This window comes from Pantherophis guttatus, chromosome 4 (genome assembly GCF_059756535.1).
Source record: "Pantherophis guttatus breed Tessera chromosome 4, ASM5975653v1, whole genome shotgun sequence".
In the NCBI taxonomy this organism is placed as follows: domain Eukaryota; kingdom Metazoa; phylum Chordata; class Lepidosauria; order Squamata; family Colubridae; genus Pantherophis; species Pantherophis guttatus.
The window spans coordinates 84,481,159-84,506,775 of record NC_142066.1 but is presented as its reverse complement, the minus strand read 5'-3'; the positions used below and the strand labels follow the sequence as shown (position 1 = coordinate 84,506,775).

The 25,617-nt window shown below is 42.5% G+C and overlaps 1 protein-coding gene and 1 long non-coding RNA gene across 2 annotated transcripts in view; one reads left to right on the top strand and one right to left on the bottom strand.

The window, feature by feature from the left end:
• The window catches only part of FKBP9 (FKBP prolyl isomerase 9), a 106,822-nt gene that overhangs the window by 26,405 nt on the left and 54,800 nt on the right, over positions 1–25,617 (top strand). The gene's annotated exons all lie outside the window — the stretch shown is intronic.
• Positions 21,032–22,475, bottom strand: LOC148114202 (uncharacterized). Its single transcript, XR_015733915.1, has 2 exons — positions 21,927–22,475; positions 21,032–21,431 (listed from the first exon to the last, which is right to left on the bottom strand). It is a non-coding gene; the product is annotated as an uncharacterized LOC148114202 (long non-coding RNA).

Here is a 25,617-nt window from a genome sequence, read left to right as displayed (position 1 = left end):
GACATACTTAGACTGTGCAGCATGTAAATCATCGAAATCCAAGGCATTCCCAGTAAGCAAGAAGAGCACAAGGCAGAAAACAAGAGCTCTAGAGCTAATACATGCAGATTTGGTTGATCCAATGCAAGCCAGTTTGGGAGGAGCAAGGTATGCGCTGGTCATTGTAGATGACTGCAGCAGATTTGGGTTCTGCTATTTGCTAAAGTAAAATAGAGGTGCTACAGAAGTTCAAGCAATGGGTAAGCTTCGTAGAAAAAACATATAGACAACAGGTATGCCAACTGCAAACTGACAGAGGTTCAGAATTCATGTCAGCAAGTTTTCAACAGTAGTTGGGGCAGTTAGAAATAAGACATAGACGCACTAATCTATACACAGCAGCTGAGAATGGTATAGTTGAAAGATGGAATGGAGTCTTACAAACAATGAAAGACTCATTGCTGAAGGATTCTGATCTGAGCAGGTCGTATTGGGGTGAAGCCATGTTGACTGCTAATTATTTAATCAGTAGGCTGTGGAGTTCCTCTATTAATGATACTCCATATGCTGTGCTATATGGAAGAAAGCCATCTCTGGCACATTTAATGGTATTTGGAAGCAATGCATGGGTGAATATTCCAAAGGCAATCAGGAGAAAGGACAACCAAAAGCTAGAAAGTTCAGGTTTATGGGTTATGAGCCTGGCTCAAAGAGCTATCGCTTTAGTGATGGGAGCAGAAGTAATTTCCAGGTCTGCTAGGTTTGCAGAGCAAAATTGGGACAGAATTGATGACAATTTTAGGGATGATTCACTTAGTGATGGTGACTCACTTAGCGATGGTGTCAGCGTTAGAGGAGAAGCTGAAAAAGGACAAAAGGAGAAGATGACTGATATGAAACAAGAAAGGGTTGACGCACGAGCAGTCAATGCCATGCAGATCAGAGCAATGGAACAAAGGGATTCCATCTGACAGGTATTTTGCTAGTAAAGTAAAGGTGTGTAATGTGTGGTATGAGCCAAGAAACTATCAGGTATTGGCACTATCCAAAGTCGAACAAGTGAAGTGAAAAGAAGCCATAGACAAATAAATGAAATCCATGAATGAACCTAAAGTGTTCACATCTATTACTTTGCCACAAGGTTACAAAGCTGTAGGATGTAAATGGGTATACAAAAAGAAAGTATTACCCAACAATGAAGTCCAATATAAAGCAAGATTAGTGACACAAGGTTTTTTGCAAAAGAAAAATGTGCACTATGATGAGGTGTTTGCACCAACAGTAAAAAGTGAAACTATAAGGTTGGCTCTAATGTTAGCAGTGGCACGTGGCCATAAAATATGGCACTTTGATATAACCACAGCATTCCTTAATGCAGAATTAGAGGAAGAAATTTACATGGTTCAAACACCAGGGTATGAAAGTAAAAAGGCTGACACTGTGTATAAACTGAACAAGACCAATTATGGGCTGAAGCAGTCAGCCAGAAACTGGAACATCTGTTCAGATATGGCATTGAAGGGTCTTGGGTTCAAGAGTTGCAAGATTGATGGTTGCATATATACTGCAAGGTTACATGGTGGGGATTGTTAATTATTAGCACTTGTGGACTATCTTTGCTTTTATTGCAAAAGTTCTGATACAGGTGAAGGAATTTGCTAATCAGTTGGAGAAAAAGTTTGAATTGAAAAATTTGGGTGAAATACAAAATTATCTTGGTGTAGAGATACAAAAAATTTAGAAAGGTCATTATATTCTCCATCAAAGAAGGAAAATTGAACAGCTGTTGGAGATATATAACATGAAGGATTGTAATTCTGCTCCAAACCTATAAGCACAGATTTTCACAACAACTTGGGTGAGGACAAAAGTGAACCCTGTGATCAGGGTATATCAGTCAGCAATAGGGAGCTTGCTCTACCTGTCACAGTGGTCCAGACCAGACATAGCTTGTGCAGTAAGCATCTTAAGTCGCTTTACTGCTGTATCAAAGCAGTTGCATTGGATGTGTGTAAAAAGAATTCTCAGGTATTTGAAGGGAATTGTGAATTTAGGTCTTCAAATACAGGTCTCTGAAGATTTAAAGTTAAAATGTTATGTTGACAGTGATTATACCAATGATGTTCAAACCAGAAAATCAAACGTAGAAGTTAATGAAGCTGTAACTGTTTGAAGATAATGCTGCTTGCATTAAAATGGCAACAGGTGACAGAGTAAAAAATAGAAGCAAGCATGTGGACATTAAGTATTGTAATGTCAGAGAAAGTATCAAAAGTAAACTAATTCGCTTGCTTCACTTTTCTTCAGAAGACAATCTAGCACAGGGATGTCAAACTCATGACCCGCGGGCTGGATGCGTCACGTGCTGGCCCTGCCCCTGCCTGGTTTAGCGAAGGGGGAAAAAGTCCCTATATGTCACATGATGCTGCCATGAGGATGTGAGTTTGACACCCCTGATCTAGCAGATGTAATGACCAAGCCATTGAATGGGAAGAATATTAAATTATTTGGTTTTATGTCTATTCCAGTCATAAAGGGAGGAGTGTCAGTGTACAAAGAATTTATGAACTGGAATAGACATGGCAATGATCTAGCCAGTGGGAACTGTTTTTTGACTTAGATACAGGATTTGTTGTGAGAGCCATGTGAGCCAGCTTTAGTCTGGGTGTGGCTTACCTATTCTGTGTTCAGAGTTTGTTCTTCTCTCTACCACATTGCAAGAAATGCATGGGTATTGTTTGCATCATGTTTTTATATTTTGTAGATAAAGAAGTTTTTTCTATATTATGAATCCTGCTCAATTCTTTGAATATGTGCTGGGTGATTCTCAAATAAACTAACATTATTCCATGCAGTCACTGTGAAAGTCTACTTGTGGACCTTTTTTCTTCCATTAATTTAGCATAATAAATGCTAAATTTACAAAAATATCAGTTTGGATACAGTATGCTAAGATTTGCTTAACCACAGTTTACAAGTTATAGTAGCCAAGTTTACAAAATAGGCTAAGCCAAAACTAGACCAACTATGTAGTGACTTAGCCGTGATGGGGCAGTTAGAATGCAGTATTAAAGGCTAATTCTGCTAAATCCTGATCCTGACCAGCTGGAGGTTGACTCAGCCTTACATCCTTCTGAGGTTGGTAAAATGAGAACCCAGATTTTTGGAAGCAATATGCTGACTCTGTAAAACCGCTTAGACCAGAGATCCACAAATTTTTTGGCTTTGCAGATGGTGGGGGGGAGGAGATGGTTCTGTGCATGTGCAAATTGAGTGAGTCATACATGCTCCCCTGTGCAGGTGGGGATGTGTTCATGTGTGCACTCACTGCCACTTCTGTGGCCCAGTTCTGAATGGCTCAAGGCCCAGTGGTCCAGGTGAGCCCACACCTGGTTCAGGAAGAATGCTAACTTCTCTGGATCCCTGTCAAAGGTGGCTTTCATTGGTGGAGGGCCCATTGGAGGAGGAGGAAGGAGTGCCCATTGCCCATGAAACGAACCGGGTTTCATGGGCAATGGGCCACAGCTGATATCCGGGCCACCCAGGTGGGAACTGAGGGTGTCCCACTGGGCTCACCATCCACTGCTGCTGCTGGGGGCTCCGCCTTAGTTCTGGACTCACCATCGCCATTGGCTGAGGAGGCGGGCTAGCTGCCCGGGCTTCCATAACTAGACATGGGCTCCAACAAGTTGGAGGTGGCTGTGGCATCTGGGCTGTGGTCTTCAACCACGGCTCAAATCTGCGGACCGGCTCCACACCTCAAATCTCCATGTGGATGAACCTCTCCCTCAGTTGCTTGATCAACAGGCTCTGGATGATGGCTAGATACTTCCATTCCCCCTGCTTGTCCCACTCAGCTGTCTGTTTCACTCTCCAACACAGGAGGGAGTCAGCTGGCACCCGAGGGAATGTCAAGAAGAATGCCGCTTTGGCAGGTTTTGGTGTCCTCCAATACCAGGGGTCACCCTCTGCTTGGTAAAAGTCCCCCATGGCTAGGACTTCTTCCTGCACTACTTGCCTTTCAGTCCTCTCTGTTTAGAACTTTGGCCTGACCGCTGCTGGAGGGACTTCCTCCCCACAGAGGAGGAGGAGTTGAACAGTTGGTTGTTCTCCACTAGCCGGGGCTGTGCTAGGCTTGGTGTCTGCCTCCCCTTTCTTTTCCATTTCAAAAACTTCCCTGAGTCTTCTCTGTCCTACCAAGGTGACTGGGTTGGCAGCTGGGTCTCAGTACCCCAGAGTGTTGCTCTTTCCTTTCCAGAGCAAGATTTAGGAGAGTTGGTTTAATGTCAAGATTCTGACTAACGAGCCCAAGCAAATCAGAACTCCGAGACTCAGATCTCTCTCAAGGAACTTATTTATTAGACACATCATATCAGCACAATTAAATATAAAAACCAACTCTGAATATTTCCCATGGTTTCAGTATAGTTAAAATAATAAATGATACTGTCCCCAAGTGTCAGTTGATGGCCAATTTGCTGGTTGATGGCTAATTTGCCAGTGTGCCAGGCTTCCACAAATTCTCTAGTGGTTTTTTTTTTTTTTTTAACTTATTATCCCTTTATTTGCTACAGTTAATGGAATCATTCATTAATATTACAGGCTTGTTTGCTTTTTTACAACCATAAAATGGCACCTTTCCCATTTCCCTAATTTCTTTCTTTTTTTAAAAAAATAATTTTTATTCAGCATTTACATCTTTAACATCCTTGTTACATTTTTACAGCTTTCCAATACCAGCATCTTTGATACTATCTATAACCAACTATATACAGTGGTGGGATTCAGCCAGTTCACACCACTTCGGGAGAACCGGTTGTTAACTTTCTGAGCAGTTGGTGAACTGGTTGTTGGAAGAAATCATTAGGGCAGAGAACCGGTTGTTAAATTATTTGAATCCCACCACTGACTATATACACATACATTTTATATATTACTTACTAATTTCTATATTCACTACAATTTATACCTATCTATTACACAATAACTATTTCATTCCTCTATAATATCTTCTCTTACGTTTATACATTTATACATTAATTTTGGATTGTTTCTCCAACCAGTTATACCATTTATTCCATGTCTCGTAATAAATAGTTTCCTCTCGGTCTTTTAATTCCATTGTTAATTTATCTGCTTCTGCACTCTGGCACCTTTTTTATGATCATCGTATTTGATGGAGCAAATCTGTTTTGTGCAAATAAAATTCTGGCGGCCGTGATTATGTGAAGTATGATGTAATAAATTTATTTCTTAATCTTCTCTTTTATAATTCCAAATAAAAATAATTCGGGTTTCATAGCAATTTTTTCCCCTGTTATTTCCTCTAACCATTTTTGGATTTTTAACCAATATGCCTTTGCTTTGGAGCATGTCCACCACATGTGGAAATATGTCCCATGTTGATGATTGCATTTCCAGCAATTTGGTGCATTTTTGGGAGATATCTTGGCCAATCTCGCTGGGGGTAAATGCCACTTATAAGACATTTTGTAAATATTTTCTTTATAGGCAGCCGACAACATCATCTTATAATTTGTTCCCCATAATTTTTCCCAATACTCTAATTCAATATTATACCCAAAATTTTTCGCCCAAATTATCATCGTTTCCTTTACCATTTCCTCCTCCAATTTGAATTGAAAGAGGCATTTATATATTTTAGTAATTATTTTCTCATCGGTCCCAGTTAGTATTTTGTCCATTTCTTATTGGTCTGTTTGAAATCCATATACTTCTAAATCTTTTTAATATTTTGTTTGTATTTGTAAATAGGGCCACCAATCAATTTTAATTCCTTCATCCAATAATTTTTGTCTAGATTTCAAATTCCCTAATCCATCTAACAATTCCTTAAATGTTACTATTTTGTTAAAATCAATTAAATTAGGGTAGACCAAGGCTTCCATTGTCGACACCCATCTTGGGATTTTTGGATAAAAGTTCCTTTTAATTTTCATCCAAGTTTCTAATAGTACTTCCCTCACTTGATGCCTCTGAAAATACTTGTGGGCTTTGTCTTTTCCATCCCAAATAAAGACATGCCAATCTTTCTGCAAATCATGGCCCTCAATTGTTAAAATTCTTCCATTCTTTAGATTTGCCATTCCCTGAGACATGACATTACTGCTGCCTGATGGTACAATTCCCAGTCTGGAAGGCCAAAGCCATCCTTACTTCTGGCATCTTGTAACATTTTAATTTTGATTCTTGGCTTTTTCCCTAGCCATATAAATTTACTAATAATTTTATTCAATTTGTCAAAAAAGGTTTTCCCCAATTTTATAGGTACTGTTTGGAACAAATATAAAATTTTAGGTAAGATATTCATCTTTATTGTGGCAATTCTTCCAATCAAAGAAATTTGTAGTTTTGCCCAATTTTCTAAATCTCTTTGAATTTGTTGCAATAATTTTGAGTAGTTGTCTTCCTTTATTGAAGTTGTTCTTGCTGTGAGCCAAATGCCCAGGTACTTTGTTTTTTTGACAATTTGAATTCCTAGTTTTTCCTCTAATTTCTTGTTTTGGCCTTGCGTGAGATTCTTAGTAATTATCTTTGTTTTGTTTTTATTTATTTTCAGGCCTGCTACTATTCCAAATTTCTCTATTTCTAATACGAGTTTTTCTCCTGTTTCCAAAGGGTCCTCTAATATACATGCTATGTCGTCTGCAAAGACCTGTGTTTTGTATTCTTCTCTTTTAATTTTTAACCCTTTTATTTCCTTATTTCCCCTTACCTGTGCCAATAATATTTCCAATGAAAGGATGAATAAGAGGGGGGACAATGGACAGCCTTGTCTAACCCCTTTGTTTATATTGACTTTTTCTGTAAGATCTCCATTGACCATAATTTTTGCTGTTTGCTTGGAATAAATTGTCTTAATCATTTCTATAAATTTTTGAGAGGGAGAGGGCGTGGCCGGCATCAGGCGATATGGTGTGGATTCTGGGTCTCCAGGAGAACACTGATATCCTAGCCGATTTTGGGGATCCACAGGGATCATAGCTGTCTTGTGGAGACAGTGAAGAAAGAAGACACTAGCTGGCACCGATAGGGAATGAGCAAGTTCCCTGAAGTGCCGACGTTAGTCTTCGACCTGTCGGCAAAGGAAGGCAGCCATTAAGGAGCTGTCACAAGCCAGAACGGTCACGATCTGAAAGAGGAAATGCAATAAATGGTAATTGAATGGAGCATTGTCACCGGGTGAGTAATGGGCCAATTCACAAGTAAAAGGGAAAAAATCTTTGACAGCTTGAAAAGATTGTAGCGAAAGATTGGTGGCTAATTAGCACAGAGACTAAAGTGGGGGGGGGGGGAAACGGAACTTTAAAAATCAAACCTAAAGCCTGGAAAAAAATATTCCATTCAGAGTTAAAACTGGATTTGGGGGGAAAAAATAAGACAAGGAAAAGAAGATAGAAAAAAACAGCAGAAGAATTTAATTTAAAGAGTGAATGCTTTTGTGTATTGCAAGATGGCTATTTTGTTATGGAAATTGTGAATTGGAGAAACAGCTGCTAGAGGGGGAACTTTTTTTAAAAAATTTGATTTATATGCCGCCCTTCTCCGGAGACTCAGGGCGGCTTACAATGCGTTAAGCAATAGCCTTCATACTTTTGTATATTTATACAAAGTCAGCTTATTGCCCCCACAAACTGGGTCCTCAATTTACCTACCTTAGAAAGGATGGAAGGCTGAGTCAACCTTGAGCCTGATGAGATTCGAACTTACAGTAATTGCAGACAGTTGATGTTAATCACAATGCTATCAGTCTGCTGAGCCACAAGGCCCTTAAGAAGAGAGAAAAGAAAGGAACTTTAAAATCAAACCTAAAACCCTAAAAGGAATCTTCCACCTGGATTTATAATTGGATTTGGAAAAATAAGAATAAGACAAGGAAAAAGGAGACAGAAAAACTTTTTTTTTAAAACAATAAAGGATTTAATTTGGAAAAGAGAAAATAAGCGTTCCTGTGGATTATAGAAATGGAGATTTTATTGCCAGAAGACTAATGAAGTGGAGAAAGACATCTGTTGGCGGAAGGAGCGTGAGAGATAGGCGTGGGAGTGCATATTGGTGCAGCTGAAGCAAGGTTAAAGAGACAAAGACTAAAACTGTGCTGGCTCAAGTAAATATTTAAAGTGGACATCATTTTTTTAAAGAGATATTATATGGACTTTGAAACCTGAAGTATATGTAAATGAAAGAACAAGCTTAAAAATATTAGCCTTTTAAAATTGAAAATATGGAGAATTGGGAGGATGAATATGAGACACTAAGGGAGATGTTTCAAAAAATAAGGGAGGCATTTAAGGAAAATAAAGAAGCAGAGGATTGGTTAGATTGCAAAAAAAAAAGAGAAAAGATGAATGAGAAGCAAGAGAAATAAGGAGATAATATCGAAAAGGAAATAATTGAAAAAAAGATAAAGATGATTACACTGGGTTCAATAGTGATAGAATAAAAATGGATAAGGGAAAATACATCTCAAACATGAAGAGAAGAGAAATAAATGGGGAAAGATTGAGAATGAAAAGCAATAGAGTTAAAATTAAAGGAAAAAGGCTGAAGGAGAGATATAAGAAAAGGAAAAAGAAGAAGGTAAAGAAATGGGAGAAAGGGAGGAAAACATCAAGACAGGGAACCGTGGGGAGACTAAGGGAAAATGGTTAAGAGTCAGTGAAAACATTAATTTGTTAATAAAGAGAAGGATGCTAGAAATTGTATGTGAAAATGCTGTTAAATGAAAAATAGAACAATGTAATGTGAAAGAAAGAATGATATTGAAAGAAGCACTAAAAGGAGAGAATAAATTATAATATGATGAGTGACTGCGCACAGTCACTCATGTCCTCGTCACATTCCATCTGGACTACTGCAACACTCTCTACATGGGGCTCCCCTTGAAGAGTACTCGGAGGCTCCAGCTGGTCCAGAATGCGGCCGCACGGGTGGTTATTGGTGCGACTCGGCGTGCCCATGTAACACCCCTCCTGCGCGAGCTGCACTGGCTCCCATTGGTCTTCCGAGTGCTATTAAAGTTGTTGGTCACCACCTTTAAAGCGCTCCATGGCTTAGGACCGGGATACATACGAAACCGCCTTCTGCCATCAACAACCTCCCACCGGCCAATACGCTCCCATAGAGAGGGGCTCCTCAGGGTGCCGTTGGCCAAACAATGCCGACTGGCGACACCCAGGGGGAGAGCCTTCTCTGTGGGGGCACCAGCCCTTTGGAATGAGCTGCCCCTAGAGCTTCGTCTTAGCCCCGACCTGCGTACTTTTCGCCATGCCCTAAAGACCTTCCTGTTTCAGCAAGCCGGACTGGCCTAATATGAATTTTAAGTGGGTGTATGTGTGTTTTAATTTGAGGGCCAAATTGTATATATTTGTTTTAATTGGTTTTAAATTTTATAAATTCATGTGTTTTAATGTAGCTGTACACCGCCCTGAGTCCCCTGGGAGAAGAGCGGTATAGAAATCCAATAAACTCTAAACTCTAATTGAAATTAAGATGGAAAATGAAAATTAAATGTAAAATTGAATGAAATTGAAATGTAAAACATGATTTAAATGACATATTTGTAAGAGGTAAAGTAGAAAAAAATATATTGTTAAAAGTAAAAAGTCTAAGGATTGGAAGATTGTTTGAGTAAAGATTTAAAAGAAAAAATGGAATAAGATGAAATATACTGCTAATAATTAAAAAGATGAGGGGAAAATTTGGAGAAATATACTTGATAAATGAAAGAAAGACTCAGGTTGCCTGGACTCCATAGTATAAAATATAAAATTGAAAATGAATACAGCAATAGAGAGGGATGAAGGAAGGAGAAGAAAGAGGGAAGAGAGAGGGAAGGAAGAGAAGGGAGGAAGGAAGGGAAGGGAAATTAGAGTAGGAGGAAGGGTAAGAGAGGGAGGAAGAGAGGAGGAGAAGGAGAAAAGGGGAAGTAGGGAGGAGAAGAAGAGGGGAAGAGAAGGTAAGAAAAGAAAGAGAGGCAGTAGGTTTGAGGAGAAAGATTGCTGTACAATAAAAAAGATGAAATTGAAGAAAGGCAACCCTGAACAAATATAAAGATATTAAGATAAAGAATAAATTGTTTAAAGAATAAAAGAGAATAAACATGAATAAATAGCAATAATTAGAATTTAAGGGCAAATGAAGATGTTGTTTATATAAGCAAGCATAGAAATATTGAGACATGATAAAAGAAAAGGGGGAAAAAGATTTTGGTAAAAACTATAATTGAGTAAAGTGTATTTGAATTTGATTAATTGTATAAGATAAGATATGGCCAATACTTTATTCAAAAAAGATGTGGGTAAATGTGGGGGGGGGGAACCAATAAAACTTGTTTTAAAAAAATCATTTCTATAAATTTTTCACCAAATTTCATCCCAATTAATTAATTAAAAACTGCCAATTCAAGTTGTCGAATGCCTTTTGTGCACCTATCATTATTACTGCCAGTTGTTTTTCTGGATGAGCCTCATAGTATTCTGAAATATTCATGATAATCCTTGTATTGTTCTTAATTTATCGCTTGGGAAAAAACCAGTTTTTGGTCTGAATGAATTATTTTATTTAATATCTTTTTTAGTCTTTCTGTTATTATTGTTGCCAGGATTTTATAGTCGGCATTTAACAGCGAGATTGGCCTATAGTTTTGAATGAATTGATTGTCCGTACTTTCCTTTGGAATTAATGCTATATATGCCTCCATCCATGAATTTAGCATTTTGGCTTTCTCTAATACCTTGTTATATATATATCCAACATAATTTCTTCCAAAACTTCCTGAAATTTTTTATATACTTCCGCCGAAATTCCATCTGTCCTAGTGTTTTGTTGTGTTTCTATTTTTTAATTGCCTCTCTTAACTCTGTTAATGTAATTTCCCCATTCAACATTTCCCTATCTTCATCCGTTACACTTGGCAAGTTCCTCTCCTGTAAGTAATTTATGATATTTTCTTCTTTAATGATTTCTTGACTATACCGTATTTGAAAATAATTTTGAATAATATTTTTCCCCTCAATTCTGTAATGCAAATTTCCTTGCTCGTCTCGTAAATATTGTATCAATTTTTTAGCTTTTTCTTTTTTCAATTTATAGGCGAGCCATCTCCCTGGTTTATTTGCCAATTCAAAATAGTTTTGTTTTACCAATTTTATATTCCTTATCATTTCTTCCTGTTGTAGTATATTAATTTTATGTCTCATTAACTCTATTTCCTTTCTGATTTCCCTGTTTTGGGGGTCTTTCTGAAGTGATAGTTCTAATTTTTTCAGCTTCTCCAATGTTGACATTTGTTGTTCCTTCTTCTCTTTGTTTCTCCTCACCATATACACAATAGTTATCCCCCTCATATAGGCTTTGGCGGTGTCCCATAGGTTTTGTATTGTAGTATCTTCATTCCTATTCTCTTTAAAAAACATCTTTAATTCCTTCTCCATTATTTGTGAATAACGTTTCTCTTTTACAATTCTTTGATCTAATGTCCATCTCTTCTTTTTTTCCCCCTACCTTTCCATTTTAATACTAAGGGACTATGATCCATCCAGGTGTTCGGCATAATATCCATCTCTTCTAGATTATTGATCAATTCTGGATTCATCCAAGCCATGTCTATGTGGGACCATGAGTTATGTGGATGAGAGAAGAAGGTGTATTGTTTTTTCTGTATATTTAATTGTCTCTATGCATCATTTAGATTAAACTCTTTTGCCAATTCAAAAAATGCATTTGGTAATTTTCGTCTTTTATTTTTATTTTCTTTCACTGTTTTATAATCCAATTTATTGTCTACAACTCCATTGAAGTCCCCTATTATACAAATATTTTTGCCCTCTAATTCCGTTAATTTGTGAGTGAGGGTGTCTTTCCCGCCGCCTTGAAAGAGGCGGTTGTGAAGCCCCTCCTCAAGAAGCCTTCCCTGGACCCGGCTATATTATCAAATTATCGTCCAGTCTCCAATCTTCGCTTTGTTGCGAAGGTTGTTGAGAGTGTGGTGGCGCGACAACTACCCCGATACCTGGATGAAGTTGTCTATCTGGATCCGTTCCAGTCGGGCTTCAGGTCATGATACAGCACGGAAACGGCATTGGTCGCATTGGTGGATGATCTCTGGAGGGCTCGGGACAGAGTTGCTCCTCTATCCTGGTCCTATTAGATCTCTCAGCGGCTTTTGATACCATCGACCATGGTATCTTACTGCACCGGCTGGAGGGGTTAGGAATAGGGGGCACCGTGCTTCGGTGGTTCTCCTCCTTCCTCTCTGACCGTTCGCAGTTTGTGTTGGCAGGGGGGCAGAGGTCAACCTCGAGGCACCTTATTTGTGGGGTGCTGCAAGGGTCAGTCCTCTCACCCCTTCTGTTCAACATTTATGTAAAACCGCTAGGCGAGATCATCCGTGGTTTTGGGGTGAGTGTTCATCAGTATGCTGATGACACACAGCTATACATCTCCACCCCAGACCACCCCAATGATATCCTTGCTGTGATGTCCCGTTGCCTGGAGGCCGTGCGGATCTGGATGGGGAGAAACAAGCTCAGACTCAACCCCTCCAAGACTGAGTGGCTGTGGCTTCCGGCGTCCTGCTATAGTTAGCTAGTACCATCACTGACAATAGGGGATGAGATCTTGCTCCCCACAGAGAGGGCCCGCAACTTGGGTGTCCTCCTGGATTCACGGTTATCTTTAGAAGATCATTTGACAGCCGTGGCCAGGGGTGCTTTTTATCAGGTTCACCTGATCTGCCAGTTGCGTCCCTTTCTGGATCGGGACGCCTTGCGCACGGTCACTCATGCCCTAGTTACCTCCCGTATGGACTACTGTAATGCTCTCTACATGGGGCTCCCCTTGAAAAGCACCCGGAGGCTCCAACTGGTCCAGAACGTAGCCGCGCGGGTGATTATGGGTGCAGCTCGTTACGCCCATGTAACACCTCTCCTACGCGAGCTGCACTGGCTCCCGGTGGTCTTCCGGGTGCGATTCAAGGTGTTAGTTATCACCTTTAAAGCGCTTCATGGCTTAGGACCTGGGTACCTATGAGACCGTCTTTTGCCACCAATAGCCTCCCACCGACCAGTTCGTTCTCACAGGGAGGGACTACTCAGGATACCGTCAGTCAAATTATGTCGACTGGCGACTCCCAGGGGGAGGGCCTTCTCTGTGGGGGCTCCAACCCTTTGGAATGAACTGCCCCCGGAGATACGGAATATCCCTGATCTCCGTGCTTTCCGCCGTGCCCTCAAGACCCTGATGTTCCAACAGGCGGGGCTAAACATACGAACATGTGAATGATTTTTTAAATGTTATCTAATTCTGGGTTTTATTTGATTGACCAAACTAAGTAATAATTTTAATTAGCAATTTTATGATGTTTGTGTGTCTATATTTTTCTTGACTGTACACCACCTTGAGTCCTACAGGAGAAAGGCGGTATAGAAATATAATAAATAAAATAAATAAATAAATAAAATAATTTCCTGTGTAATTTATTGTAAAATTTTTCTTGTTTTATACTTGGTGCATAAATTGTTACTAACAGAATTTTCCTATAATTTGTACTTATTTCCATTATTAAAATTCTTCCATCTTTATCACTAAATATTTTCCTAGGGTTTAACCAATCTTTTATATATACAGCAATCCATCTTTTTTTATTCTGTGCCAATGCCGAAAATACTTCCCCTAATTTAGGATATTTTATAAGATCACTATGTTTTTCCTTAATATGTACCTCCTGGAGGCAGATGATATCCATTTTCTCTTTCTGTAATCTTGATAGTATTTGTTTATGTTTAGTAACTGAGTTGATGCCATTTATATTTAGAGACAGCATCTTTATTTCATTTTCCATCTTCTTACTTATCCATTGATCTCAGTCCTCTCCTCGCTCTGTTCTCGTTCTGTGCTCTGGTTCTGGCTCCTCCCCTCCCTTGACACTCTACTTCCATATGATCTCTTGTGTCTTGTTCTACAATTTTTTCTTCCAAAATCTGATCTTTCTGGCTTTTACTTTCTCCTTCATCTTCCCTGCTGTCTTGTTCGTCTTCCCCGCTTATATAATGATCATAGAACTCCTGAGCTTTTTCTAATGTGTCAATCTGAAATTTTTTCTCCTGCCACATTATCAACATCCCCTCCAGGATGAGTCATCACATCACTCTATATTTTAGTAATTGTGTAGAGAGAAAATGATAACTTCTTCTTTGCTCTCTTACTCTTTTTGGAATTTGTTTCAGTACAGTAATCTCCTTTCCTTTGAACATCAGTGCGTCTTCTTGTGTTTTACTATATATTTCATCTCTTATTTTTTTCCTGACAAATTTAATATGGACTTCTCTCGGGAGTCTATTCCACCATGCATACTGTATTTTTTGGAGTATAAAATGCACCTTTTTAGGTGTCTTATATACCGAATGTAGCCCTGCCCACCCACTGGCCCCCACCCTTTGGCCTGTGCCTCGCAGCAATTACTTCCTTGTAAGCAAACAGCAAGAAAAAACAGCTCCTTTCAGCTTCAACAGAGACTAATCAGCACAAGTTGATTAGATCGGCCTCCTGACTCCCAACTGATTTGCTCTCACCTGTTTTGTGCAGGGCTCTGCTGCTTGCTGCAAAGGCTGCTGGAGCAGATTTTTTTTTCTTGTGCTAATCAAGCTATGGTGAAAATGAAACTGAAAGTAAAGCAGGCTGTTTGCTGTTTGCTGCAACGAGGCAAAATTAGGCAGAGGCAGAGGCAGATTACTTTTTCTTCTTTTTCCTCACCAAAACAGGTAGGTGCAAACAATGGGAAATTTAGGGCAAAAGAGGAGAGTTCAAGATTTTAAACACAAAAGAAAAAAAGGAAAAAGAAAAAGGAAAAAATAAAAATGGGAAGGGAGAAAAAGAAATGAAAGAGAAAAATATGAATAGTAGTAAGAAATAAATGGGAAATCATGACTGTAAAAATGAAATGAATAATAATTGGAATATTTGTCTTTGTATTTTTGAAATCTAGACAATGATAAGTTTTTTTTATTTTTTTAGAAATATGAATAAGTATAAACTGTAACAATTGAAATACCTTTAATGGTATATGGTGGTGAAAGTAAAAAGGATTAAATTATAGCTTGGATAACAACTAGAACATTTTTAAATTTAATTAGGGAAATTGTAATGATTGAAATATTTTTAATTATATATTGTGATGAAAGTAGAAATGATTAAGTTGTGATTTGGAGAATTATATGGGCAAAACTATGTAGGTTATTGGGAGAGTTTAAGATGTGAAAATGAGTAACATAAGTGGGGAAAATTATTTGGTTTATTATTATTGGTAAATATAATTAATTGATTTGTAAGAAATTGGATTGCATGGAAATAACTCTTGGCTCGTCACCCAGCCAGCCCAGATTGCAACAAAAGAACCAGACAAAAGAGCGATTTGCAATGCTTTTTACTTTTGGTCGTTTCAGCAACACAGCCAGCAGAAAAGAACAAGCCGGATCATAAGTGTAAAGTTAGCGCTACACGCGGCCACTGTGTGGCACTATTTATACATATTTCCCCACTCTAACCACCATCTGGCAGATAAAGGCAAAACCCTTCCCAACAGCAGTTCGGCGATGAAAAAGTCGACGCTTCCCTGATGTCATAGGAGAGCGCCGCGCCCTCGGTCTCTGCTCCGCGCCGTCCTCTGTGCTGTGCTGCGATGCTCCGAGACCATGTGACAAGCCTCTCATGTGGACCTTTCGAACAGCTGGTAACCTCCTCCCGTCCAGTCCCGTGAGTGGCGAGACCCGGCTGGGGCTCGACAGGCGGCTTCCCCTGTACCAGGAGTCCACCTGAGGAAGGCAAAACAGACATGTTAGTCACAGCGGATACCATTCCTGATGGTCCTGGCCTATCTGGATACTTGCGGTGAAATCGGTTAATTAAGCGGGTGGCATGAACATCAGGTGCTGCCACCCAGGAGGCCTGTGCTAAAGGATAACCTTTCCAACGCACTAGGTAGTGTAGTCGGCCCCTACGGAGTTTGGAATCTAAGACCTTATCTACTTCATACTGATCTGTATGGACCGATCCTGGTGATCCGGCTGAACCAGTATTCCTATCCACAGTAACGGGTTTTAATAAGCTACTATGGAAGACCGGGTGTATCTTACCTAGTAGCGAGGGTAATTTAAGTACCACAGTAACAGGGTTGATAACGCGTGTTATAGGAAATGGGCCGATATATTTCGGACCTAGTTTCCTGCTTGGGATTCGTAACTTTAAATATTTGGTCGATAGATAAACTTGGTCCCCCACTGCAAATGGTTTTGGGTCTGCTCTTATCCACATATGCCTTATATTCCTCCGCCGCTTTTTGTAAAGCGGACTTCACACCTGGCCAGATTCGGTGGATCTTGTCTGCCCATCCAGATGGCATATCTATATTTGTCAAGGGAGGTTCTACTTCTGGTATGGCTGGGAACTCTCTACCATAGACTATCTGGAAGGGGGAAAGCCCTGTACTACCGTGGGTGATGTTGTTGTACGCAACCTCTGTGAAAGGGATAAGATCGGACCAATCGGTTTGTTGGTATGACACATAGCAACGGAGATAGTGTTCTACAGCGGCGTTAGTACGTTCCGCAGCTCCGTTGGTCTAGGGTGAAATGCTGAACTCAGCCCCTGGGTGGATCCTATCCTGTGTATGAAAGACTTCCAAAACTTTGCAGTGAACTGAACACCCCGATCCTATATAATTCGTTTGGGGACCCCGTGCAACCGATATACGTGATGAATGAACAGCTCTGTCAACCGTCGGGCAGAGGGCAAACCACGACAAGGTACAAAATGGGCTTGCTTTGAAAATAAGTCCACTACCGTCCATATGACAGTGTAACCGTTGCTGGTAGGGAGGTCTACTATGAAATCCATAGTGACCTCCTCCCATGGTCGGCTGGGGTCAGCCACTGGTTGTAATAACCCAATTGGTTTTCCGGACCATGGTTTGGCTGCTGCACGTATGGGACATCCTTTTACATATTGGTCGATGTCACCTTGCATCCGTGGCCACCAAAATTGCCGTCTGATTAAGTGAAGTGTTTTTAAAAACCCGAAATGTCCTGCTGGTTTGGAATCGTGACATAGGCGAAGAACGATCATCCGAAGACTTTCCAGGACGTATAACCGGTCTCCATTCCACCCTAAGCCGTCCCGCATGGTTATCAAGGCCTGATTCTGTGCTAACCATGGGTCTTGTTGGACGGCTGTTTTCAGCTCAGTTAGGAAAGATGGTTCTGATTGAATTGCTGCTGATAGAGTCTGAATAGAGTGACCGGGCGGTATAAGAGCCTCTACTACATCTTCTCGCCTGCTATTGTATTGTGGCATACGGGACAGAGCATCTGCCAAGAAGTTCCTTCCTGCCGGGACATATTTCAGTTGGAACGAAAACCGGCGGAAGTATAATGCCCATCTTAGCTGTTTTGGGGATAACCGTCTTGGTGTTTGCAAGGCCTCTAGATTTTTATGATCCGTCCACACCTCGAACGGGAGAATTGCCCCTTCGAGGAAATGATGCCACGTCATCAGCGCCCATCGGACAGCGAATGCCTCTTTCTCCCAAATTGCCCACCTTCTCTCTGTGGGACTCAATTTGCGGGAGGTATAGGCACATGGTTGTACACAGCCCTGTTCATCCTTTTGCAGTAGCACCGCCCCCACAGCGACATCACTAGCGTCCACCTGAACGATGTACTCCCGCGCAGGGTCGGGATGTTTAAGAATTGGTTCCCTTGTAAACAGGTGTTTCAATTGGTCGAAAGCAACTTGACACTCCGTAGTCCAGTTCAACACTTGACCCGGTCTTGGTTTTGCCGTGGCTGGTTTAGTCCGTAAAAGGTCTGTCAATGGTAGAGCAATACTGGCGAAGGCGGGGATAAACTGACAATAAAAATTTGCAAACCTGAGGAAGCTTTGGAGTTGTTTTCTCGTTTTAGGACTTTGCCAATCCACTATCGCTTGTATTTTTTGCAGATCCATTTCTACACCGTCACCTGATATCCTATATCCTAAGTAGTCGATTTTCATTTTGTGAAACTCACACTTAGAGAGTTTTACGAACAATTTAGCAGCCAGTAGTTTTTTCAAGACCTCGCGTACCAAAGCGGTATGTTCTTCCATGTTGTGGGTATAGATTAGGATATCATCCAGGTACACCAATACCCCTCTGTATAAATGGTCATGCAGCACCTCATTAATCAGCTGCATGAACACAGCCTGCGCGCCCTGGAGGCCGAACGGCATAACCCGGAACTGATAACTACCCAGAGGACAGTTGAAAGTGGTCTTCCATTCATCCCCCGGTATAATGCGAACACAATAATAGGCTTCTCGTAAATCGAGCTTTGTAAAGACGTGACCAGTTGATAATGTGAATAGAAGATCTTTCATCAAAGGGAGAGGATACAAATGTTCTACACACACTCTGTTCAAACCCCGGAAGTCAACGCAGAGACGCAACCCGCCGTCCTTCTTCTCCCAGAAGAGAACAGGGGCTGCCATATGGGACCTACTGTGGGTGATGAAACCTCTGGCCAAGTTCTTATCTATGTACCGTCTCAACTCAGCTCATTCCGGTTGTGTCATGGCATACATTCACGGTTTTGGCAATTTGGCTCCAGGTACAAGCTCGATCGCACAGTCAGTGGATCGATGGGGAGGTAATACCTTGCACTCCTCCTTGCTAAACATGGCTGCCAGGTCCTTGTACACACTAGGAAATCCTTTAGTGTTTGAAGACTCTATTGAGACACTGCTACTGTTCTTGTTCCCTGCTACCAGGAGCGTAGATGGGATAGAGCTCGGGGTGGTCGATTCCAAATCGAGTGGTATTCTGAGCTTCCGAAAAAACCCCTCCCACCAAATGTTAGGCCGCCATTTGTCTAACCATGTCAGTCCCAATATGAGCGATCGTTGTCTCAACCACGATAAAACGAATGGTTTCTTGATGACCTCCTATCTCCAATGACGTCATCTCTGTCACATGGGTGGCGGGCGCCCCCGCCCCAACAATGTGCCGTCCATTTGTTCGAACTTGACCAGGACTCTTAGTCTTCTTACTCTCAGACCTAGAGCATCCACTACAGCCTTACGGATATGGCACTGGGTATACCCAGTATCGATCAAAGCCCCATACTGGAGACCAGTAGGACAACGTGGGTTTCTCAATACCACTGGAATAACAAAGGATAAACAGGGTCGCTCACCATTGGGTCCTCTGGCTCCTCGTCGTCACTGTCTCCCGACACCACTGGAAACCTCTCCACCGCTGATGTTGGGATGACGTCTCAAGCCTGGGTATTTACAGTCACTTTCTGGCCATGGAGCACCTGTGTTCGCTCTGTTGGTTGTCTTGGATGTCCTCTCATGGGGGCTCCAGCAGTTTGTTTTTGGGATTGTGGTCGTGGTGGCGGCATGGGGCAATCAGCCACTCTGTGGCCCACCTGATTACATCTATAACACCGAAAGATCGGCCTCTGGGCTCTGTCCTGGGACCGACCAGGTGGCACAAAACCCCCAGGAGGATCCCGTACTGTTGGGGTTTTTTCCAGCGGCCTCTCTACCCTGGACCACTGTTGTCCAAGGGTGGCTTCTGGTTTGGCACGAAACTCTTGGAGGCCCACATCCAACTCTATCGCTGCTTTGAACCAAACAGCCAACCGCGGAGCCAGACCCCGGTACACACAGGCCTGTGTCAGCTCCCGGTCCAACCCCATACGAAATTGCTGCACCAACATTCGTTCTGGCCAGTCTACCAAACGACTGGCAAGCTTCCGGAAGTTTCGTATATAGTCCTTTGCAGGGCCACCCCTTTGTTTGAGTGCAACTAGATCACCTTCCGCCACTTGCACACTGGACTCGTCCTCGAAAGTGGAGCGAAGGGCCTCCAAAAACCGTCCTACGTCCACCAGTTCTCTAGCGTGGTTCTGATGCAAGCTGGCCATCCAATCAGCAGCGTCGCCAGTTAACACCATTGTAATGGCCACAACCATGGCCCATTGGGAGGGGTACCAACGCCCATATTGGTCTAGATAGCTTATCACCTGGCTTAAGAACAACGCCACTCGGTCTGGGCTTCCATCAAACATGGCTTGCAATGCAGGAGGACCCCAGGTGGGCTGAGGACCCCACATCCCTGGCGTGGGGCCCCACACCGGTACCGGATCCGGGGTTCTGCTCGCTCCAGCACTCCTCCGCTCACCTCCTACCTTCCTCTCCGGCCGAGGTCGATCCATCACTGATTGCTGTGTCCTCCTTTCAGCCCTGACCTCCGTCCTCTGTGGCTGCTGTTCTGGGGCCCGACCAACGCTCTCTCCCACAGGCAACCTCTGGTCCCAGGATCCCCCATGGTCATCCACTCGACCTGGTTCCTGTTCCCTCTGGAATTTAGGACTAGCAATGTGAAAACGTGAACTCGAACTGGGCAGCCCGGTCTGCTGCCAGGACATGCTTTGTGATGTGTCCAGCCCAGTGGCCCATGGCTGCCAGGCATGGGCATCATGGAAACTCCCCTCCCCAAAGCGGTCCCGAAGGGTATCCATAGGACTGGGTCCAGTTCTGGTACCAGCAAATCCCCAGTCCCCCTCTTCTTCATCTGTCCAACGGGGCTTCCTCCAGTCCCGGAAAGACGGACCCATGGGGGGAGGGGTCGGCATCTTGGGGCCTACAAGGGTAGAGCTAGGCCACCAGTCTCCACCAGTTGACTGTCCAAGGCGGCCAGGGTCCTGGCCCTGCGTGCCATCCGTCCCACGACCATCATCCCCACATGGTATGCATAGTTTGGGTCTAACCGCTGGTTGCTCTATGGTCTCCTGTGGTGCTTCCGCCTCTGCAAGCACCTCCTCCGTGGTAGCCTCAAACGCCAGCTCTGACTCTAACCCTCCTGGCATCATCCCTTCAGCCATGCTCCAAACCGTCAGTCAAAGAGTTAGAAAGAAGAGGGTAGCGCTGACTTTCTCTCGGTTTGTCACCCAGCCAGCCCGGATTGCAACAAAAGAACCAGACGAAAGAGCGATTTGCAATGCTTTTTACTTTTGGTCGTTTCAGCAACACAGCCAGCAGAAAAGAACAAGCCGGATCATAAGTGTAAAGTCAGCGCTACACGCGGCCACTGTGTGGCGCTATTTATACATATTTCCCCACTCTAACCACCATCCGGCAGTTAAAGACAAAACTCCTCCCAACAGCAGTTTGGCGGTGAAAAAGCCAGTGCTTCCCTGATGTCATAGGAGAGCGCCGCGCCCTCGGTCTCTGCTCCGCGCCGTCCTCTGTGCTGTGCTGCGACGCTCCAAGACCGTGTGACAAGCCGCCTCTCATGTGGACCTTTCGAACAGCTGGTAACCTCCTCCCCTCCAGTCTCGTGAGTGGCGAGACCCGGCTGGGGCTCGACAATAACTGGAATATTCATGTTCCTATTGATTAATATACAAAAAAAGATAGTTATATAATTAATTGATTTATATTAAAATGTTGAATTTGTATTAAACAATTGTAATATTACATAATTAACCAATGTGAGGTTGGATATAAAAATAGATGACAATGGGAAGGAGTATAATATAGAATAGAAGGGAAAATTTGAATTTGATTAAGATTAGAGATGAGGATGAAGGGTAATATTGGTTTTTTTAAAAAAAGATGAAGAATAAATATGGCAAAAAGGAAATATAGAAATTGTAAATTTAATTGAAATGACTAAACACTGTTTAAATTTGTGAACCAGCCAAATACTCTGTTTAAAGAAAATACATTGTATGTTTGTATCTGTGTTTGTCTAAAAACTAAAAAAAAGCTTTTTTAAAAAAACAACAACCAAAAAAGGTAGGTGCATCTTATACTCCGAAAAATACGGTAATTTGTGTGGATCCTAGATGCCTCACCGATTTCGTTTTCCAATTCTTGTTTACCTCTTTGCAATATTTCCGCTAGTAGCTCAGTCATCAGTGCAGGGAGATTTTCTTCCTTGTTTTCCACACCATCTACCGGAAAAAAACACACACCAATCGCTACTTATGTCAGGTGTGCTTCCTTTAAAATCCAGGAAAGAATAAGCCAAACTCCATTATTTATAGAGTAATGTACTTTTACTAGAAAATGAAGTGAACGCAACCAAGGAAAAGCTGAAACTAAAGCATTAGGTGCGAAAATTGCATATAGAAAGCATCCCTTCCCACTTGATTGATGATGTCCATCATCAATCACCCAATCCAAAGGTCTTCCAGAGGTCAGATGGAAGCACGTCTGGCATCGTCATCAATCAGGAACGTGATGATGGTTGACCCGATAGCCACTTCAGAGATTAGGTTTCCTAATCCTCCAGCACGCTTCCCCCACCCCCACGCTAATTCTCTCCCACCTGTTTCTTATGGCAGCCAAAGCAGTAAAGGCAGAGGCTGACATTCGGCCCCTCCGGAGAAAAGACGTTAGTCCTAAACAGGGAAAAGAAAAAGAAGAAAAAGAAAAATTGCAATACAGACATTAAGGTTTATCAGGATATTTGGTATGAAACAACTGTACTTTCTTTGGTGCCCGGACATCACGTTTATTCACCCACTCAGCTTGAGACAAAGGAAAATGTTTCCAGGCCACCAGATATTGCACTTTACCGTGGTGCCTCCTAGAGTCTAAAATTTCTTTGACTTCAAAATGTTGTTCCCCTTCTATCAGTATGGGGACCGGAGGGGAATCTTGGACTGGTCGTAAAGGGGACGAGTGTTCTGGTTTCAACAAGCTAACATGAAACACAGGGTGGATTCGTCTCAAAGTTTTTGGCAGCTCCAATTCAACTGTTACTGGATTAATAAGTCTAGTGATCAGGAAAGGACCCATATACTTGGGTCCAAGCTTTTTTGATTTCTGTGAAGTCTGTAAGTATTTAGTGGAAAGATACACCCTGTCACCCACTTTATACACATGTGCTGGGGACCATTTTTTATCGGCTTGGGTCTTATGCGCTCGGTGTGCATCATCTAGGGCTTTTCAAGTTACGGCCCAAGTGCTCCGTAGCTGTTTGATCCACTCAATCAAAGATGGGTTTTGTGGGGTGTCTTGTGGTAGTTCGGGGATTGGCACAAATTCCTGACCAGATGCTACCTTAAACGGAGTGAACCCGGTGCTGCTATGTATGGAGTTGTTGTATGCCACATCCGCAAATGGCAATAGGTCCACCCAGTTGTCTTGCTGGTAATTTACATAACATCTCAGGTACTGTTCTAACACAGCATTGGTCCTCTCACAAGCCCCATTAGTCTGGGGGTGGTGGGCAGAGCTTAGCCCTTGGGCAGAGCCTATCAACCTTAAAAACTCCTTCCAAAAGTTGGAAGTAAATTGTACACCCCTGTCCGAAATTATACGTTTTGGAGCTCCATGTAATCGGTAAACATGACGAATAAACAGTTTTGCAAGAGTTTTAGCTGAAGGGATTTTAGAGCAGGGGATGAAGTGCACTTGTTTGGAAAACAAATCCATTATTGCCCAAATGACCGTGCACCCTTCACTCTCTGATAGGTCAACAATAAAATCCATGGATATCTCCTTCCAAGGGGCATCCAGTCTTGCCACACTCTGCAGTAAACCAGGTGGCTTCCCCGGAGGTCTTTTAGCTGAGGCACACACCGGACAACTAGCCACATATGCCTCTATGTCCTTTTTGAGTGCAGGCCACCAAAATTGTCTTTTAACAAGATGTAGAGTTTTAACAAACCCAAAGTGTCCCGCTGCCTTGGCATCATGAGCGTACTGTAATACTGTTAGTCTTAAACTATCAGGGACATACAATTTTGCCCCTATCCAAGCTATACCATCACAGAGTGTACATTCATTTGAATGGGTTTTAAACCATTCATCAGTTTTTAGGGCTTCTTGCAGTTTCTGAAGTAGGTCGCCTGAAAGGGCTGGATCGGCCCTCGCCTGCGCTCTGGTAGTCATTGGCGCTGCCAGTTGTGTCGAAGGGATGATGGGTTGAACCACTTCTTTCTTGGTACTGTTGTATTGAGGCAATCTGGAGAGTGCATCCGCCACGAAGTTCTTTCCACCAGGAATGTAGCGTAGAGTGAAATTGAAGCGGTTGAAGTGCTGGTCCCAACGAGCTTGCTTTGGTGACAGTTTACGCGGTGTTTTCAACGCTTCCAGATTTTTATGATCAGTCCAAACTTCAAAAGGATGCTTTGCTCCTTCCAGAATTTGTCTCCACATTAACAATGCCCATCGCACCGCAAAAGCCTCTTTTTCCCATATGGCCCATCTCCTCTCGGTTTCTGATAATTTACGGGACGTGTAAGCACAGGGTTGTAATTCCCCTTCTGCGTTCTTTTGCAGAAGTACTGCTCCCACAGCCACGTCGCTCGCGTCAGCCTGTACTACAAAAGGCTCTTCCATGTCTGGATGTTTGAGGACTGGTTCAGCAGCAAACAATCATTTCAACTTTTCGAAGGCTGCTTGACAGTCCATAGTCCATTCAAGAGGTTGTGAGGGCATTGGTTTTGTCTTACCTTTAGTTTTCAGAAGATTTGTTATTGGCAGTGCAATTTTTGCAAATGAGGGGATAAACTGTCTATAGAAATTCGCAAATCCCAGGAAACTCTGTAGTTGTTTGCGGGTGCATGGGGCGGCCCATTCCAATACGGCCCGAACCTTTCCAGGGTCCATCTCTATCCCCTCATGCGATATGCGATATCCAAGATAGTCAATTTTGCTTTGATGGAACTCGCACTTAGAAAGTTTGGCATATAGTTCAGCAGCCCTGAGTTTTTTCAGGACCGTTCGCACCAACTTCACATGGTCGTCCATGTTCTCTGAGTAGATAAGAATGTCGTCCAAGTAGACCAGGACCCCCTTAAACAGGTGCTCACGCAGTACTTCATTAATCAATTGCATGAACACAGCAGGGACTCCCTGTAGTCCAAATGGGAGCACTCTAAACTGGAAACATCCAAGTGGGCAACTAAACGCTGTCTTTCATTCATCCCTCTCTTTAATTCTTACTCGATAGTATGCCTCCCGTAAGTCAAGTTTGGTGAAGATTTTCCCCTTCCCTAGGTGAGATAGCATGTCCTTCATGAGTGGTAGGGGGTAAACGTTTTCCAAGCAAATCGCATTCAGATTTCTATAATCAACTACCAAGCGAAAGGAGCCATCCTTCTTTTCTCGGAACAATACCGGTGCCGCCACCTTTGGTCTGGCAGGTTGGATAAACCCCCGTTCTAGATTTTTATCAATAAAGTTTCGGAATTCCCCTAATTCTCGAGGGGTCATGGGGTAGATTTTCGGCTTAGGGAGCTTCACACCTGGGAGTATTTCAATGGTACAGTCCGTAGCTCTGAGGGGAGGCAGTACATCCGAGGCCGTTTCACTAAAAACTTCACGGAGATCCCAATACTCTTTTGGAATTTTCTCCTCCCCTTCAATGTGGCCTATTGCCACTTCCGCCCTTTCGGGTCCTATCCTGTCCTCTGTGGGGGGGTTACCTCTCTAATCTCGGTTTTCCAGTGCAAATACGCAAGACCCCGTCTTCCAATTAACCCGTGGGTTCCATCTACGGAGCCAAGGCAGTCCAAGTATGAGGGGTTGTTCCATGCCAGGGGCCACAATAAATCTGAG